Source organism: Phascolarctos cinereus, unplaced genomic scaffold, assembly GCF_003287225.1.
Source record: "Phascolarctos cinereus isolate Bilbo 61053 unplaced genomic scaffold, phaCin_HiC Scaffold_5;HRSCAF=322, whole genome shotgun sequence".
In the NCBI taxonomy this organism is placed as follows: Eukaryota; Metazoa; Chordata; class Mammalia; order Diprotodontia; family Phascolarctidae; genus Phascolarctos; species Phascolarctos cinereus.
The window spans coordinates 282,861,360-282,880,635 of record NW_027555958.1 but is presented as its reverse complement, the minus strand read 5'-3'; the positions used below and the strand labels follow the sequence as shown (position 1 = coordinate 282,880,635).

The following is a 19,276-nucleotide window of genomic DNA, read 5'->3' as shown; positions in this document are numbered from 1 at the left end:
ATGGAAAAAACTTTGCAATCCTTTGCAAAGTACTAGATATGTAAGTACTAGATATGATTATTTCCAGCTCAAAACCACCCACTAATAGGCAGTATCTCCTAACAATAATAAAGTTTTTAGACTAATGCCATGATCCCTTCCAGGGGAGGCCTCAACAATTCTCATACCCACCACTTCCTGACCAGTGTCTTCTGTCATTTCACCCCTTTCTTGCTCCTTCTATGACATACTCTCCACCACCTTAACTTTTTCCATCCGCTAGGAAAGATCAGAGTTGTGTGACCTTCCCCAGTTTTGAGGCTTGCTCAATGCAAAGTATACTCAGTTTCATCTTGACATTGTCTCTTACTTTTGTTTTTCCCTTTGGGCTGTTTCCTTGTCAGGAGCAAGTGCCTAGAAAAAAATTTCCTCCTTTAGAAGGTCACTTATGGCTTAGTTCTTTAACTACTCTGGAGTGCTCTTGAAACTTTGTGGATAGGGAATTTCAGGATCTGGAGACTGAGGGCTAGGAATCCAGTGCAGTGGGGATCATACTGGCTCTGGGGAATCCCAAAATGAAATGTTTTCACCATGATAGTTGTGTAAACAGTAACTAAAGGTGCTGTCAGTTTTCAGGACTGGTCAGATGACAAGTTGAGTGGTTGAGGTAATTTCTGTTTTTTCTCTTTTCTTAAATTTCATCTTGTTGATCAGAAACCCTTCATAGCTATTGCTCCAGAGAAAATACTTATCCAAAGAAGGATTGAAACAAACACAAAAGATTAAAAAGATATATTCTTGATTATATGAAATCGAAAAGCTTATGTAGGAACAAAATTAATGCCATTAGGATAAGAAGGAAAGTGATTGATTGGGAAAAAATCTTTATTTAAATATCTCTGATAAAGGCCTGTTATCTAAGATACATGCAAGATGTATGGGGAACTAACACAAATATTTGAGAACAAGAGCAATTCCCCAATAGCTAAGTGGTCAAAAAATGTAAACAAACAGTTTTGAAAAGAATTGCAGACTATTAATTGCAGACTATTAACTATGTGAAAGACTGCTCCAACTCATTAATAATAGGAGAAATGTAAAACCAAATCACTCTGAGTTCATTTACCTCATATCCAGTAAATTGGCAAAGGTGATAAAATATGGGAAAAAAATGTTGGAAAGATTGTGAAAAGACAGTCATGCTAATATACTATTGATGGAACTTTGAGCTGGTCCAACTATTTTCTGGAAAGCCATGTGGAAAGCTAAAAAAGTAACTTAACCTTATGACCCAGAGGTCCTACTGCCAGGCCTTTATATGCCCCATGGAGGTCAGAGAAAAAGAGAAAGGCCCTCTATACACCCAAATATTTATAGCAGCACTTTTCATTGTAACAAAAGACTAAAAACAAAGCAGATATCCATTGACTGGGAATTGCTAAGCAAATTGTGGTATATTAATGTAATAGTAAGAAACAATAACAATATAATTGTATTATAACTATAAGAATGTAGTTGCACTTTAAGAAACCATGAATAATATGTGCAGAAAAATAGGGAGACACGGTATAAAGTGAAATAAACACGATGACTACAACAATATAAATGGAAAGAATGGCAAAATAATTAAAAATGAGAGCTATGAAAGTGTGACTCCAAAAAAGAGATATGAGAAGGTGCCTTCCCCCTTACTTTGAAGTGCAGAGGGTTATGAATTTGGAATACCATGTGAAATGTCAAAGTTGGCTGACATGTTAGTTCTACTGAATTGTTCCCTGACCCATCCCCCTTTTTGTTGTGGAAGGGATTACTCTTTGGAAGGGATAAGGAAGGGAATACATTGGTAAATGTAGGTGACATAAAAGCAAAACATATCAATAGAACTTTATTTTTAAAAGATATAAAGATGAAGTTTAAAAATTCATCTGTTCCTCTTTGTTTATAACAGAATTTAAAGTTAGAGGCTCAAGAGGCCTTTATCAGGTCCCAGAAAATGTTCCAGTCATTACTTTGAGGATTCATATTTTGCACTGGTTTGGAAATGAGATATCAGCCTGGGACTTATTGACAATGCTGACCTGAGCCTTCAAATTATTTTTAAGCTTCATTTTTCATTTAATGGAATTGTACCATCAGAACTGGAAGGTACCTTAGATATTGTCTAGTCTAACACCCCCCCCCCAATTTTACAGATGAGGAAACTTAAAACAAGTAAGTCATTTGGCCAAAGCCATAGGTAGAAAGTTGCAGAACCAAGATTTGAATTCACATCCTCTGGCTCTGAACTTTATATATTGTACCATGAAGTTACTTATCATGCATGAAGTCAAGCTCTTCTAGGAGACATAAGGGCCTTAGGTCCCTAACTGGCAGAGCAGTCTGAGAGCAAGAATCTCTCCAATCCAGGTTTTGTTTTGTTTTGTTTTAAATTGAGGAATAGTTCAGGCTCTCCCAAGAAGGCAAGGGGCAGGGAGAGAGCTGTCTTTCATTTACAGCATATCAAGGCAATCCTCTCATGTCCTATATTTTAGAAAATTGAGAGCTACTCCAATGTCAACAAACATTGGATTTAGGAAGGCAACTGGTGGGAGAAGGGAACATATAAAGGAACTGAGGCTCTTACAAATATTTATATAGGTAACCCATGATGCCCCTCTTTGCCACCACAATGACTAAGGAGCTGATGTGGGTTGCCAGGTAAGCACATCTTTTTTTATGATTATACATTCATCCCTAAAGCTCACTCTAGCTTTCTTCATCTCTCAAGTGCCCCTTTCTACAAGAGGCTTTTGCTCATTCCTCTGGTTCTTAGTGCTAACTCCAAAATCTCTTTGTTTTTATTTTGTATTTACTTATATCTGTACATCTATCCCCTCCCACCTCTTTCCCCAGCCCCCTAACCCTAAGCCCCAGGCTCCCAGTAGAATGTGAACTCATTGAAGAGTCAGGGATTCATTTCAGTCAGGGTCTTGTTTTTGTCTGTGTTTCCCTAGCATGCAGCAGAGTACTTGATACAGAGGAGATTTTTAAAGAATACACACACAAATACACATATATACACATACACACACATATATGCACACATACACATACATACACATCCAATTACTTGTTAAAACAATTTTTAAAATTTTTAATATTTTTAACATAATTTTTAAACTTTTTTTTTTAAGTTTTGTGTTCCAAATTCTATCCCTCCTCCCCTCCCTGAGATGGTAAGCAATCAGATAAAGGTTATACATGTGCAATCATGTAAAACATTGCCATATTAGTCATTTTGTACAAGAAGAGTCAAATAAAAGAAAAAGAATGAAAGAAAAAAGTGAAAAAATAACATGCTTCAGTCTGTATTCAAACAATATCACTTTTTTTTCTCTGGAAGCAGATAGTATATTTCATTGGCAGTCCTTTGGGATTGTCTTGAATCATTGTGTTGCTGAGAATAGCTAAGTCATTCACCAAACAATGTTGCTGTTGCTGTGTATAGCATTCTCCTGGTTCTGCTCACTTCACTTTGCATCAGTTCATGTAAGTCTTTCCAGGTTTTTTCTGAAATCACTGTTTGTCATTTCTTATAGCACAATAATATTTCATTACAATCATATACCACAGCTTGTTTAGCCATTCCCCAATTGATGGGCATCCCTTCGATTTCCAATTAGAAGAGATGTTTATTAAGTGCTTGTTGAATTGATTGGAAAGTTTCCTTTCTGTATTTCAGTTTTATACTCAGTATTGCCTTCCGTGCTTATTTTAATTAGATTTGATATACACAGCACAGGGTTTGGGCTACCTTTAAATTTCCACTTGCATTTTATAGGTTGGTTCCCACATGGTGACTACAACTTTTCCCTTTAGTAACAGGTTGTGGGTTCTTAATACTAATACTCAGGAACGCCTATTTAGTGTGATCCCCCAAATCACTTATCTAGTCTATATCAATTAAGTAACCAGAGTTAATTAGCTTTTAGAAAGGAGTATTTACTCAGATATCATAGTAAGAACAGTTGGTACAAAAACCATTCTTCCCTCCTGCCAAAGCCTGGTACATACTCTCACACAAATACATACAGAGTCCAAGGGAAAGGGGGCTCAAGATGAAAGAACTCACATGGCAATGGGGTGTTGAAGAAAATATTAATACTGAGCTCTTCATTTTAGCCATAAATCTGCCAGAAACAAATTAATCTAACATCAGTCTAATATCCAAGCCATTTGTAGATGGGAGAGAGAGAGAGATGCACACATTAGCATAGTTGCCCCAAGCCTTTGTCATGACTCTCTCCAAAGTAACGCTCATGGGAATCTTGAACAAAGATATTCTATGTTAAAATATAGTTTTGGATTAACATTGCAGAATTGTCATGACTCAACTCCCTCTTTGATTGCTCACCTATGAGAATCATTACCAGTCCTGTATTTCACTGAATGTCTATTTTATCCCCCTGAAGAATTATACTCAGTTTTGCTGGGTGGGTTATTCTTGGATGTAATCCTAGCTCCTTTGCCTCTGGAATATCATGTTCCAAACCCTCTGATTCTTTAATATGGTAGCTGCTAAATTTCGTGTGATCCTGACTGTGGCTCCATGATATTTAAATTGCTTCTTTCTGGCTGCTTGCAATATGTTCTCCTTGATCTTGGAGTTCTGGAATTTGGCTATAATGTTTCTGGAAGTTTTCAATTTGGGCTTTCTTTCAGGAGGTGATTGGTAGATTCTTTCAATTTCTATTTTACCATCTGGATCTAAGATATTGGTCACAGTTTTCCTTAATAATCCCCCCTTTTTTTGGGGGGGCTAGGCAATGGGGTTGAGTGACTTGCCCAGGGTCACACAGCTAGTAAGTGTTGTGTGTCTGAGGCCGGATTTGAACTCAGGTCCTCCTGAGTCCAGGTCCGTGCTTTATCCACTGTGCCACCTAGCTGCCCCTTTCCTTGATAATTTCTTGAAATATGATATCCAACCTCCTTTTGAAAAATCACGGCTTTCATGTAGTGCAATAATATTAAAATTATCTCTCCTTGATCTATTTTCTAGGTCACTTGTTTTTCCAATGAGATGCTTCACATTTTCTTCTATTTTTTCATTCTTTTGACTTTGTTTTAGCGCTTTTTGATGTCTCATGGAGTCATTACCTTCCAGTTGCCAAATTCTAATGTTAAAGGAATTATTTTCTTCAATGAGATTTTTTACCTCTTTTACTATGCGGCCAATTCCGTTTTTTAAGGAGTTCTTTTCTTCAGTGAATTTTTGTGCGTCTTTTACCATATTCCAATTCTGTTTTTTAAGGTGTTATTTTCTTCCAAAATTTTTTTGTACCTTTTTCACCAAGTTGTTATTCTCTTTTCATAATTTTCTTGCATCACTCTCTTTTCCCAAGTTTTCCTCTACTAGTATTCTTCTCTCTTTAACTTTTCTAGGAATTTTTGTTGGGCTTGTGTTTAGTTAGCATTTTTCTTTGAGATTTTGTTTATAGCCACCTCCAAGGCTCTCCCCTCCCTCACGGGGTTTCTATCATGCCTCTGGCCAGCTCCCACCCCGATGTCACAGACCTCTTCTGCTGACCTGCTATATTGTCTCAGGCTGAAAAAATGTCTCACTCTGATCTTTTGTTGGCTCTTCAGCTTCAAAATTTTATTTGAGGGGTTATTTTAAGTTGTTTGGAGGGGAATGTTAGGAGAGTTCAAGTAGTTGCTGCCTGTATTCTGCCATCTTGTCCCCACCTCCCCCCATAGTTAATTTTTTTTTGGGGGAAATATTGCTAGGATTGAAATATTCTTAGGGAAGTTCTATTCACATTCTATTAAATACTTGAGATAATAGGAATACAGTTTAGAAACTGTTGACCTAGAAGTTTGAAAGTGATGTAACCTTAACTTTCATATTTTTAATGGGAGTGTGCTTGGGCTAAGCCTCAGGACACTCTGCCTGGTGGTCTGGGCCCCAGAAAATCTCTTCAGCCTCTTTGAGTGAGATCATCCAGTCCTAGAACATTAGGCAACTTAGGGTAAAAGCAAGGAAAGGAAAGCAAGTCTACAGAGGAGGAGAAATAGGTAGGTGGAAGAAGAACAGTGAACAAGGAATGTCAAAAATAGAGGGAAGCAAAGAGAGGCAGATTGCCAAGAGATGACTGGGAAAAAGGAGAGATATCTATGAGGGTGGAAGAAGAAAGTGGGCTCAGAGATGTTTGACACTCTCCGATAACCTGCCTTGTCACCGTTTCACTCCAGACAGATGTGGGACAAAGCCCATATTGATTCCCAGTTTGAACACATTTAATATTTTTTGTCTTTTTCATTCACTAAGAACATGAGGCTAGCCTTTATGGTGGGAGCTGGATCTTTGCAAATTGTCCAATCTTCAATTATGTAACTAGTGTGATCAAAAAACAAAGACAATTGTGCTTTTCTTACCTGGCTAACATATGTAATTCTCTCTTATCCTTCGTTTCTGTGTATCTGTCTCTCTAGTTTTCTCTTTCTTTCTTTTGCTATCTCTATCCCCTTCTGTCTGTGTTTCTGTTTCTTCTTTGTTATTTAAAATTCCCTCCCTTACCCCAATACAATCAAAATAATTCCTCAGGGGAGGGGGAAGAAAATCCAGAAAGGAAAGCAATGAAAGTGTGTGTGTGTGTGTGTGTAAAAGATCTCACCTAAACTGTCTCCTATTATTTTAGGAAGTGTTGGTGGCAGCTAGGTGGCACAGTGGATAGTGCACCAGCCCTGGAATCAGGAGGACCTGAGTTCAGATCTGGCCTCAGACACATGATACTTCGTAGCTGTGTGACTCTAGGCAAGTCACTTAACCCCAATTGCCTCACCAAAAGAAAAAAATAAGTGGTCACACTGGTAAGTTACTCTAGATCATGAAAGACCTCATCTAAAAAAAATTTTCTAACGTATTCTTCTATCTCTCTCCCTCACTTTTCACTCTTTTTTTTTTCTAAATGGAAGGTCTCTATTCTAGGAAAGTTCAAGAGGTCAAGCTGGTGCCTCCAATCTCATCTTTTTGTTTGTAGTTTCCGTTGTGATTAGCCTGGGCAGCACAATGCTGAAAGCAGTAGACTTTTACATTTGACTGGTTTAAAGGATATCCATTTGTTTTACCTGGAAATACCCAAAGAGGCATGAAGACAGGAGCATTAAGAGAAGGTAACTGGGGCAATTGATGCTCCACTGCAATGTGATATTTTTAGGGCATCCCTTAGACTTGCCCACTTTCCCCACACTGGGGCTGGGACTGATAGATTCAAACATGGTTGAGGAAGAGCAGGGAAAGGATATGAGCAGGGATGGCACCAGACAGCCTCAGTCATGATCCAGTACAGGGAAGGAGGGTGGAACTCATAAGAAGTGACTTCTAGGACTTGGTGCATTGCTACACCAATCTCTCTCAGATTTCTTGGGTCCACTTCAACCTTGTATATAAAAACTACCTAGTACATAAAAGTTCCAAGTGTTTAATGGGAAGGAGTGGGGTCCCTTTATAGGTCTGTCTGATTGGTGACTATTCCTTACCCTGATTCTGATGTTAGAGCTAGGCAATGCCAATTATCTAGGAAACTGGATGTTTCTAGATTGAAAATGTCTAACCATAACTTCTTCCAGATAGCAGCACAGAATGAGGGCGGAACATAGATAGCTTATTGGATTAAAAAAAATACTTTCAATTTCCCCAGACTATCACAATATCCTTCTCACTGGCCAGGGAGATTCCTGCTGAGCAAGTCCTCATAAAGCTGTATGACTCAGCAGAGGAAAATCCAGGCTAGATATTAAAAAAAGGAGTGGCTATTGTGGAGATAGGAGTTATGACCATAAAAGACTATTAATTAGCAGTATAACATCTATAAGTAATGGATACACACATATATGTATACATACACACACACATATATTTTCAGTGCTGAAAGTTTTGAGCCCGACCTGAATATTCAATTCATAACAAATGTTTAGAACTTCTAGTTCTAGTGATGACGGGTGGGAGAGATTATAACTATAGCGTTTTCTGCTTTTGTAGCATCTCAGATTCCAGGGTCAGGCAACCTTCTCAAGGACTCTTGGAAGAATCTTCTCTCTGTTGGGTGTGGCCCAGAGAGATTAAGCCATTGTAGAAAGATTGCACAAGAAGAACAAGGTTGGAGTTCTCAGGCTGTCCAGTTCTGCATGATATTTTTCAACCCTATCAAGATCTCAAAATAATGTGCCAATAATACTTCTATTAGTGAACATGATATGTTCCAACAATAACACTTTGTCATTAGAGACTTCATTACCAGTGATCAGGGTACTATTAAAAGCCTAAGGTTGAATTCTGAAACCTTCTCTTCCTATACCCTCTCAGCTGAAAACCACATTGCTTACTTCAATGAGAAAACTGAAGTGATTCACATGAACTTTTTCTTCTCCCCTTCTCTTAATCTCAAAACCCCTTCCTTGGCATTATCCCTCATTCTTTCCTCTTCTTAGGTGACAGATAATGAGATGATCCTTATCTAGCAGTCTGCTGGAACCAGCTCAAAACTATTTTAGAGAGGTGATTATTACATATTCAGTATGAGCATTCACACTTCTGATGTCTGAAAATGCTACAAATGAGGATTTGATTTATTGGTTGTCTAGACTTAAGAAACTGATAGAGAAAATACTAATAATGCAGATTAAACTTAAAAGTATGCCAAGCATATATTTTTTCCCAGAAATCCAGTTGTTAAATAACACACCACTGCCTTTATTCTTGCTCATGCCAACCTACATGTGCCCATGATCCCATCCCTTTCTTTTCTTTTCTTCCTTCCTTCCTTCCTTCCTTCCTTCCTTCCTTCCTTCCTTCCTTCCTTCCTTCCTTCCTTCCTTCCTTCCTTCCTTCCTTCCTTCCTTCCTTCCTTCCTTTCATGCTTTCAAACTTTCTTTCTCTGTACCTTTATTCCACCATCCCTCTGTCAGGATGTGTAAAGCATGCTTCATCTTTGATACTCCACTTGGTCATTATATTGATCAGAGCTTTTGTCTTTCAAAGTTGATTTTTTAAAATTATACTGTAGTTACTATACAATTTGTTTTCATGGTTCTGCCTCAATTTATAGTCTCCCCAGGTTTTTCTAAAGCCATCATTTTCATAATTTCTTATGGAACAATAATATTCCTTTACATTCACATACCATCGTTTCTTTGGTCATTCTTAATTTAATGGATAGCCTCTTAATTTCCAGTTCATTGCTACAACAAAAGGACTGATATGAGTATTTTTGTACAAATAGGTCCTTTACTTTTTTCATTTATCCTTTTGGCATATATACCTTCTGGTGGTGAATGGGTATGCACAGTAAAGCAGTGACTGTTTATGTCTAGTTCCAAATATCTTTTTTTTTTTTTGCCTTTTTTGGCTAAGCAGTGGGGTTAAGTGATTTACCTAGGGTCACACAGCTAGTAAGTGTCAATTGTCTGAGGCTAGATTTGAACTCAGGTCCTCCTGACTTCAAGGCTGGAGCTCTATCCACTGAGCCACCTAACTGCTCCTCCAAATATCTTTCTACAATGGTCATATCACTTCACAATTTCACTAATAGCGTGTTAGTGTATGTACACACCAATAGTCCTTTATACAATTTTCTTTATCCATTTTTGCCATCTTTTCTAATATGACAAATGGATATATCATATGTTAAATATTCTTAAGTTCAGGTCTCACAAAGTCTCTTTTAAACCATTCAATAATATCTTTTACTACCTCATACCTATCAGATAGGCTAATCTGACAGAAAAGGAAAATGACAAGTGTTAGAGAGCATGTACAAAAATTGGGACACTAATACACTGCTGGTGAAGTTGTGAACTGATCCAACCATTCTGGAGAGCAATTTGGACCTATGCCGGAAGGTCTATAAAACTGTGCATACCATTTGACCCAGCATTAGCATTACAAGGTCTGTATATCAAACAGATGTTTTTAAAAATGGAAAAGGACCTATATGTACAAAAAGACTTATAGCATCTCCTTTTGTGGTGGCAAATAATTGGAAATTGAAGGGATGCCCATCAATTGGGGAATGGCTGAACAAATTGTGGCATATGATTGTGATAGAATACTTTTGTGTTATAAGAATGATGAGCAAGATGCTTTCAGCAAAACCTGGAAAGACTTACATGAACTGATGCAAAGTGAAGTAAGCAGAACCATGAATGTACAGTACAATAGTGTACACAGTAATAGCAATATTGTATGATGATCAACTGTGAATGACTTAGCTATTCTCAGAAATACAATGATCTAGGACAATTCCAAAGGACTTATGATATGAAATGCTATCTACTTCCGGGTAAAGAACTGATGGAGTCTGAATGCAGATGAAAGCATACTATTTTTTACTTTTTTTGGCTCATGTCATCCTTCATAATGATTAGTATGGAAATATGTTTTGCATGACAATGCATGTATAACCTATATCAAATTGTCTGCCATCTTAAGAAGGAGTGAGTGATGAGAGGGAGGGAGAGAATTTGGAACTCACATTTTTTAAAAAAGAATGTTAAAAATTCTTTTTACATGTAATTGGAAAAATATTATTAAAAAGGAATATCCTGTTATAGTTTCATGCTTTCTTTGGAATCCATAGGTTCCTCTGCCTCATCAGATATTGAATCATTTTCCTAGGTCTTGAGATATTTATTCATAGGTACTTGGATTCTTTTTGCTGATCTGGAGTCCATATTCCTTTATGTTATTAATGTCTTCCCTTTTGGTGAATCTGCTCATATTCAAGGTCTTTAAATTAGTTTTCTTATTCCTGAGACCCTTGATAATGTATGTCTTTTCCCTCCCCTCTTATTTTTTCCATGATTGCACCTTTCTTGACTCCTTCCCCTTTGATAGAGCTTACCTTGTAGTTAGACCTCCAAGCAGTCTCAGCCTCCTCCCATGATGGGCAATTAACTGGCCTTTGTCTCTGTTCCAAGTGACTTCTGGGTGAGTAGAACTAGCCTTAGGTAGATGCTGGGCTCTGTCTTCTCTCGCTTCCCTCTGTTCCTTAGTTTTCTGATAGAGTTCTATTATAGCACAGAATGCTGCCATGTTGCTATTCCAGTCAGAATATACTTTTTCCTTTTGATTTTCTACAACCACTGGGAGGAAGGACTGGTAAGGTGAGTTCTGTTGCAATCTTATAGGTCAGTTTGTGTAGCCTTGCCCATGTAGTGGGCAGTGGGAGAAGGAGTGATGAGTGATCTAGGTAGTAATTAAAAAGTTATCTTCTCTTCCATTAATGTTCTGTGAATTATTATCTCATTAAGGTTCTTGGTGTTCTAGACCATGAAGATAGCTAAAATGGCTTTATTTCTTGTATGCATAGTTACTTTTTGGAGAATTTTGAGAGGATCAGATGGTCAAAGAGGAAATCAAAGTCTCAAAGAGGACCATGAGGATCAGTGAAGATGTCTAGTTTCTTATCATCTTGTTGGTCATGTCTCCCAAAGTCTCAGCACTTCTCTAGGAAAATTCTTGAGCTTTGACTGAGTCATTTTCATATCTAACCAATTAATACATAATTATATTTATAATTATGAAAAGAATGATGCTCCCACCTTATAGTGATCTAAGACATCCCAATAAATTATGCCACAGCCTTTTACCCCAGTGATGTGATAGATTTACTTCCCTTCTTTGAGCCTTAAGTTCCTCTTTTGTAAAATGAAGGAGTTGGACTAGATGATTTCTAAGGTCTCTTTCAACTATGAGTTATGTAGTTCTTACAACCTCTTTAAGGAGAACAATTTTTGTCTTTATTTTTTTATTTGGCAAATGAAGACACAGAAGCAAAATTCAGGTAGTAGCACTCTTTGTGATGTGAAAAACTGGGAAACAAAATTTAGGAAAAGGCTCAATAAATTTTGGTATAAAATATAATAGAGTATTGTTACATTGGAAGAAATGACATATGAGGAATTCATAAAATATGAGAAGATTCAAATAAAATTGTGCAGAGAGAAAAAAGTGGAACCAAGAGGACAATATACACAATGACTACAGTAATGTGAATGAAAAGAACACTGAAGCATTGCTGAACTCAGATTAATTGCTATCTTGGCCCTGGAGAAAAAAAGGAAATAAATTAATTTCCTTTCCTTAAAAAGATGGGAGATCTTGGGTGTGGAATGTTGAACATTTTATCAGAAATAGTTATTTTGTTGGTTGTATTTAAGTCAGAAATTATAACCCAGGCATTTATCAAGCACTCAGTTGCTTTTCTACACATGGAAAAATCTCTCCCTGTATAGAGAGAGTCTCTTATTGCTGAATTGGATAAATACATATGGTGCTAGAGAAAAGAGAACAGTGAGTGGGTTGGCTGATTCATTATACTTTCCTTATAAGGAGGCACAGGGGACATGCAGTCAGGTATTGACCTTCAGTGTTTTTCTAAAATGTCTTTTTTCCTAAAATATTTTCCACAATTCCTTCTTCGGACATAACTCAATTTGTGTCAACCCCCTATTGCCATTTTAGGGATACATTTGGCTTCTTGTTTGAATAGAAACAGCATTAACCATCTCTCAGCTTTGCCTATTATCCCATCAAACTTGTTTATGTGTCATCTTACTCAGGAAATTATTTACAGTAGAATTACATAAGCAACAAGTGTGATTAGGCTGATTAGTCAGTACTTAAGCAAGTCTCTTTGCCCAGCCCAAGATTTTGAGTTGTTATTGGTCAGTCATTCAGTTGTGTCCAAGTCTTTGAGACCCTGTGGACATATGGTCCACATCAAAACTGTCCACAGGGTTTTCTTGGTAAAGATACTGGAGTGGTTACCATTTCCTTCTCCACTAGGATTAAGACAAACAGAGGTTAAATGACTTGCCCAGGATCACACAGGTAGTGAGTGTCTGAGGCTGTATTTGAAGTCTGGTCTTCCTGACTCTGCTCAGCACTCTATCCACTGAGTGACCTAACTGCCTCCCAAATTGGATAACCAACTCCAAATACCAAAGGAAATTTTTTGCAATTGGTTACCATACCATCTGGAGTGCTATGGTAGACCTTTCCCAAGTGGAAGCAGTATGCATAGTTCAAAGAAAACGCTTGTCCCTGTGACATTAGGTTTGTTTTATCAGGCAATTTTCAACTTTTCATGGCCTTTTCTTTATACCTACATGATCCCATGGAAAAGGACCTTAGCTGACCCTCAGAAATCAGCTTCTTCCAGGCTCTTGGGACCTGTGTTATTCTTCTTCAGGATGAGTTTAAGGTCTTTAGCTGAGGCCATTTTCTACCGTGCAGTCCTTAGAGCTTGCCTATGTCTAGGCCCCCTCCTTGTACACTAGATTAAATGGCATTCAGTTGATAGGATGGTTCTTTTAACACTTTGAAGCATGTATCTAGAAGTCGATGCCAGTCAGCTTAATTTGAGAAATATCTAATGTGGGCCTTTCCACCTAGACTTGAAGGCTAGTTTTCTCTAGCGGATATTCATACACACCCAATCTCCCATATTTAAATAGTGGTGAGGTTCCTGGTTGAGCTCTGTCGGAATGTTACCTAGACCTGGGGATGTAAAACCTTTCTGTTTTACATTTCTTTTCTACAGTATGTTATCATGTTGCTGTGAACCAAATAAAATCAGCCAATAGCAAAGATGACAAAAATCTTATGGCCCGGCCTTCTGGGATGTCATAAAGGCTAAGTCCACGTGTTCTTGAGGACATGGCCCTTGATATAGGGGGCTGGGGTAATGGTATTTTTTTAGATTAGGCCTGTATCTTCACACGTTTTGGCAAATTTGTTTTTAAGTATTCCATTCTGTCTTCATACTGCTGCTACACTTTGAAGATAGCAAGGGCGATGGAAACAATTCACATTTTAGAATCTTGGCTGGTGTTGAATGATTTTTCCTGTGAAATGTGTTCTTCAGTCACTATAGGGGGATTCTGGAATTCTCCAGATGGGGATAGATGATTTAACCACTTCTTTGTTACTGTGAAGGAATTGACTTTCTTACATGAATAGGCTTCTACTCACCTAGAAAACAAGCATACCTTACTAAGATATATTTGTACCCTGCATATTTTGGCATCTGAATGAGGTCCATTGATAGGCTAAGGAATAGGCCTTTTTTCAGGGAGCTGGATGCTGGCCTTACATTTAAAGCTTTGCCCACATTAGGAGCTTGAATGTAGGGTAGGTTGTGGGTCTCTGCAAGAGATGCAAGTTGGGGCATACCAACTAATCTTTGGAATTTTCTGCATTCTTTCCTTGCCAACATGTACAAGATGATGAAGCACAGTGGTTAGCTACGAATGCAGACACTGTGGGGGAATCAGGAGGCTGTCTATGTGGCTGCTGGTGGAATAAAGGCACCCTCCTTCTGATGTGGAGGGTAGGAGATCCTCCCAGAACCTCCATTTAAGGATGGGGCTCGGCCATCCATCTCTTCTTTTCCTATCCATCTGCATGCCTTTAGATTTCTCCATCATACTCCCTGCCTTTCAGTTTCCTTTTGTGCACTATCTTACCCAAACAGATTATAAGCTCCTTGAAGGCAGGGACTGTCTTTCTTTTATATATTTCCAGTCCCAGTGCTTTGCTCAGGGACTGGCACAGAGTAGGTGCTTAATAAATGTTTATTGGCTGACTGAAGAATGGTGGCAGAGTTAGGTACATATAAATGTGGGTTGTACTACTTAGTTACTTGGCCTTAACCAAACTGCCAATCTTTACAATTTGCCTTCTTGACCAAAACAATGGGAAGGTTGTGATGACAGATGCAAGGGAAGGCTATATCTTGTACTAGCAATGACTCTTTTATAGGGACTATATCATATTAAATTATTATATTAAATATATTCTATATTATATTTATATTATTCTATTACATTATGTTATAGGGACTTTATTACATTATATTAAAGCATTACATAAATGCCAGCTGTTATTATTGTCCAATAAATTAACTTATAACTATAACCTACTAGAAGGCTGATGTTTCAGTTTGTAGGACTGCTAATTTAGCATTTTACAGTTTACCATGGCTCTGTACCACTCTGATATATGTTTTCTGGTAAGCTAGACATGTTGTTGATGGTCATTCTCTTTAATGCAGAAGCTTTCTCTCCATCTCCTCCTCTATCCCCACAGTGGACATCATCACCACTCTTCTAATGGATACTTTTGTTTCCACATTTGCAGATGTCTTGGTATCTCTAACCTACAAGATCATTCTTAAGCCTGGACATGGTCATCTCAAAATTGCTGCTCAGTCAGCTACTTAAGAAAGGAAACATAAAGAAAGAAAAAGCAGGCAAGATGAAGGTACAACTTTGCCCAATTGATTCTTTCCCCCCAAACTAGTTGCCATATGGGCATAGTCACCATGATTCTGGGATACAAAAAGACTAGTGTTTCCTCACCTCTCATTGGAAGTCTCACGCACCATGGATAGACATCATCATCACCATCATCATCATCATCATCATCATCATCACCATCATCATCATCTGGCCTCCAAAGATACAGCACCCTTGCTTCCAGCCATATCACAAGACAAGGAAAGAACCAGTGCATGATTCAGAACTTGCCACATCTCATACCAAAGAAACAAGTTCTCCCAGCCCTAAGCCAGCACATGGTCAGAATTAGGCCTAAAAATTCCCACATGGTTCACCATAACCAGAAAGAACAACTGTGAACGTGCCCCTTGTTACAGTAGATGCTGAGGGCTTCTGGGCAGTGGCTTAGGGATAGAGCTCAGCTCTGTCTTAAACAGTCTGACCCCCGTAGCAGTGGTTGATCAAAAAGAGAGATCAACAGCAGAAAGACTTGCTACTTTGCTGGGGGCGGGGGAGGTTGGAGATGAGGAAGGGAGGAACTTCGTGTGGTAGAGTAAGTCTGTCTAGCAGGGACGTTATGTGGGACTCCATCTGGGGTACATTAGATCGCACAACCAAGACAGCAGAAGAGGTCGTGACCTAAAAGGTTGATGGGGAAGTTGGGCTTGGGAGGAAGGAATGGTTAGAGGTGAGTGGCCTTATAGAAACTGATAATTGCTGAGAAACAGGGTGAAGCACCAGGAGCAATGGAGACGATCACTGCCTGAATTGTTTCCTCTGTAAAAGGAACAGAAGAAAATCTGTCCTTTTGCAGAATGGATTTAGGATTAGTGGAGTGTGTTGATCTTGTTTTCATTAAGAAGCAATAAGTTTTCCTATTAATAGGCAGGAAAACTTCTGGTTTACTGCTCACAGGTAATAGGGCAGGGTACAAAGTGTGAAATCGACATTGTGTCTGCACGTGTGGTAAAAAAGAAAACAAAAGTAGCAGATGTAGGATCTTAGGCTTGTGGAAGGAGAACTGGAAGGAATCTCTGAAGCCAATCCAACCCCTTCAATTTACAGGAGGAAACAGCACTGGGGAGGTTATGTAACCTGCCTAAGATTATCTGAGTAGTAAGTATAGAAGAAGGATTTGAACCCAGGTCCTCTGAGTCTAAGCACTAGACTTCTTTTTACTGTCCCAATACTGGTGAGCTTGGTTCATTTGTGCTCAAGAGGGGACAATTTGGACATTCGTTATTCCAGTGTTTCACTCATCTGAAGTAGTTAGAAATGCTGCCCATGAGACCCTGAATTGGGAAGGGGTCCTCAGTCTTCACCTTGGCCTCTATTATCCATCTTTATACCCCTGGTTTACCCACAACCTTTTCCAGCTGGGTTTTCAAGTCTTTGTATTTCTTAGGTTTTAAATTTGGTCTTGTCTGTCCTTGAGGTTTTAGCTTGGCATTGTGCACAATCTGGTAGTGACCTCAACGAGTCTGTCTGTGGTTTCTACCTGTCAACCCACACACATATTTCAGAGGTGATTAGAAATTTCCAGTCTTAAACCTTTTTGTACATATATTGCCACTATTGGTCCCTTTGAATTTTCTTTTGCACTTTTCATAGCTGAGTATTGGTGGAAAGTATCTCGGAGGTGCTACATCGAGGCAGCAGGGATGTGGCGTCTTGATTGTCCTCTGTACATGAAAGGATCTTGCCCAGTTTGTATCCAGAGAGACGGTTTCCATAACCCTCTTTATGAGTGTATCATATAATTCTGTCTCTCTGTGATCATAGTTAGGGTCTTGGGTAGCAAAGTTTAGCTTGATGATGCTTCAGGCAGTGGTAATGAATACTTTTTTAAATTCGTCTTTTCTGTATGAGAAGTCTGAGTAGCTAGATGATATCTGCTGAGTTATTCTAGAAATCTCCAGTCCCTCATTTTTTAGGGGGAAGTCAAGTGACTTTTTGTTTGTTTCTCTTCCGTGGGATGTGGACCTAGATGGTTCAGTTGTCCCTTCCCTAGGTACTTACTTAAAAAGAATTGAGGATGTTTAGCTTGGAAAAGAGAAGACAAATGTTCTCTCTAAAACAGCTTCTGCAGTTGATTTTTACTCAGATTTTTTTTGTTTGTTTATTGTAAAGGGGAACTAATGACAAGGGAAGACATCGTGGCAAACGATTCTGATGAGAGAAGGAAAAGCATAAAGGATTTTTTTAAAAGATACTGAAATATGGAGGTCAGTCTTAAGTAGATATCAATTCTAGGTAGATGCTTGGGTTCCATGGCCCAAAAGGAAAAGGTAAAGCTGGTTACAAGTGGAGAGATATATGATTGAGTAATCTGAGCAGGATGGATGCAAACTTTGTAGACCAAATAGAATTGCTGCAAATAAGTGACTTCTGAGAAGGCGTTTGTAAGACTCTCATCTGAGGGCCCACTCTCTGTGCTCTGTAACTAGGCACCCTAAACAACCCATTAGTTTTCCCAACAATAAAGTCTGGACAAACACTCTTCTTACTTGTTTCCTGAGGCTGTTGGAAGAAATAGGAAGGGAATGTTTGTAAAGCATTTGGAGCAAGAAGTTCCTATATAAATACCAACTGTTGTTTTATATCCTGTGTAAATAAAGAGACATATAGGAACATCCTATGGGCATCTAAGAAGATTGTAATTACATTTGAGTGCCTTACATATTTTTTTCCATCATTTCACTAATTACACTGCCACTTCTGTTGTCTTACATGTATCTTTTAAACTGTAATGAATGGTTGTTTAACAAAGTTATTTTCCCATCAGGGCAGGGGCCAATTGTCTGGACGCCGGGCTCCCTGGAGACACTGGCAAGACACCTGGTCATGCTGGAGTGACTGGAAGGTATCCTGGGGATTCAGTAGTCAAGTGATCGCTCTTGGCTTCTGAAAAACATTGCACCACCCCAGCAGATTTCCACACAGAGTAAGAGAGGCTGGCCAAAGGATGCTTTAATCTCCTTCATTCTCATTTTTTGGTGGTAATGGTAAAGCTGGGAGACTATGTAGGAGTTGGATTTTAGCTCCCTCAACTGTAAAACGATCTCTTAGGTTCTTTCTGCTTCTAAATTCTATAATCCTATGACCCTAGGTAGGGTTGATACGCGGTGGATAGAGTGCTGGGTCTGGAGTCAGGAAGACCTGAGTTCAAATCCAGCCTCAGATGCTTACCAGCTGTGTGACCCTGGGTAACCCTGTTTACCTCAGTTTCTTCATCTGTAAAATGAGCTGGAGAAGGAAATTGCAAACCACTCCAGTATCTTTGCTGAGAAAACCTCAAATAGGGTCACAAAGAGTCAGACACGACTGAAACAACTGAACAACAACGTTACCCTAGATGCAGGCTGAGGGCCTCATTCGTGATGCTTTGTAACCATGTCACCACTAGCTTTAAGCATGTCATCTAACTCCAACAGGGAGTTTTACTGGGTTAATTGTGGGACTTTGTAATGACCTTTGGTCTATTTGGAAATTGTAAGCGAGTGGTGGGTACATCTGTCCTGGTATATCAGGAGAGTGAAAAAGAGGAACAGAGAACCCTAGAATCCTAGAGATTAAAGAGACTTAGAGATTATAGGATCTAATGCCTGATTTTCTATACTGAGGGCTTCTGGGTAGTGGTTTAGGGACAGTGATAAGCTCTGTCTTTAACAACTTGACCTCCATAGCCGTGATTGACCAAAACGAGAAATCAACATTAACAATGGGATCCTCTTACTACTTGGTTGGCAGGAGTTCAGGGGGAGGATGAGGAAGAGCGGAACTTCACATGATTGAGCAAGATCTAATGCTTAATTTTCTACAATAATCCCAGAGAAATTTCATTTCGTTTTAATTTGAATCCCTTCAAAGATAGGAAAACTCATTACCTCCTGAGATGGCAGATGCTGTTTTTGACAGTTCTAATTGTTAGCAAATTCCTTCCCATCTTCCTTTACCTTTCACTCATAGGTGTTTA

At 38.7% G+C, this 19,276-nt stretch overlaps 1 long non-coding RNA gene across 1 annotated transcript in view; it reads left to right on the top strand.

Moving 5' to 3' along the window:
- The window catches only part of LOC110219311 (uncharacterized), a 57,476-nt gene extending 39,679 nt beyond the window's left edge, over nt 1–17,797 (top strand). The window contains exons 3-5 of the long non-coding RNA XR_002327572.2: nt 2,617–2,676; nt 6,657–6,828; nt 15,161–17,797. This is a non-coding gene — a long non-coding RNA (uncharacterized LOC110219311). The remainder of the gene's footprint in view (nt 1–2,616; nt 2,677–6,656; nt 6,829–15,160) is intronic.
- Nucleotides 17,798–19,276: the final 1,479 nt, after the last annotated feature.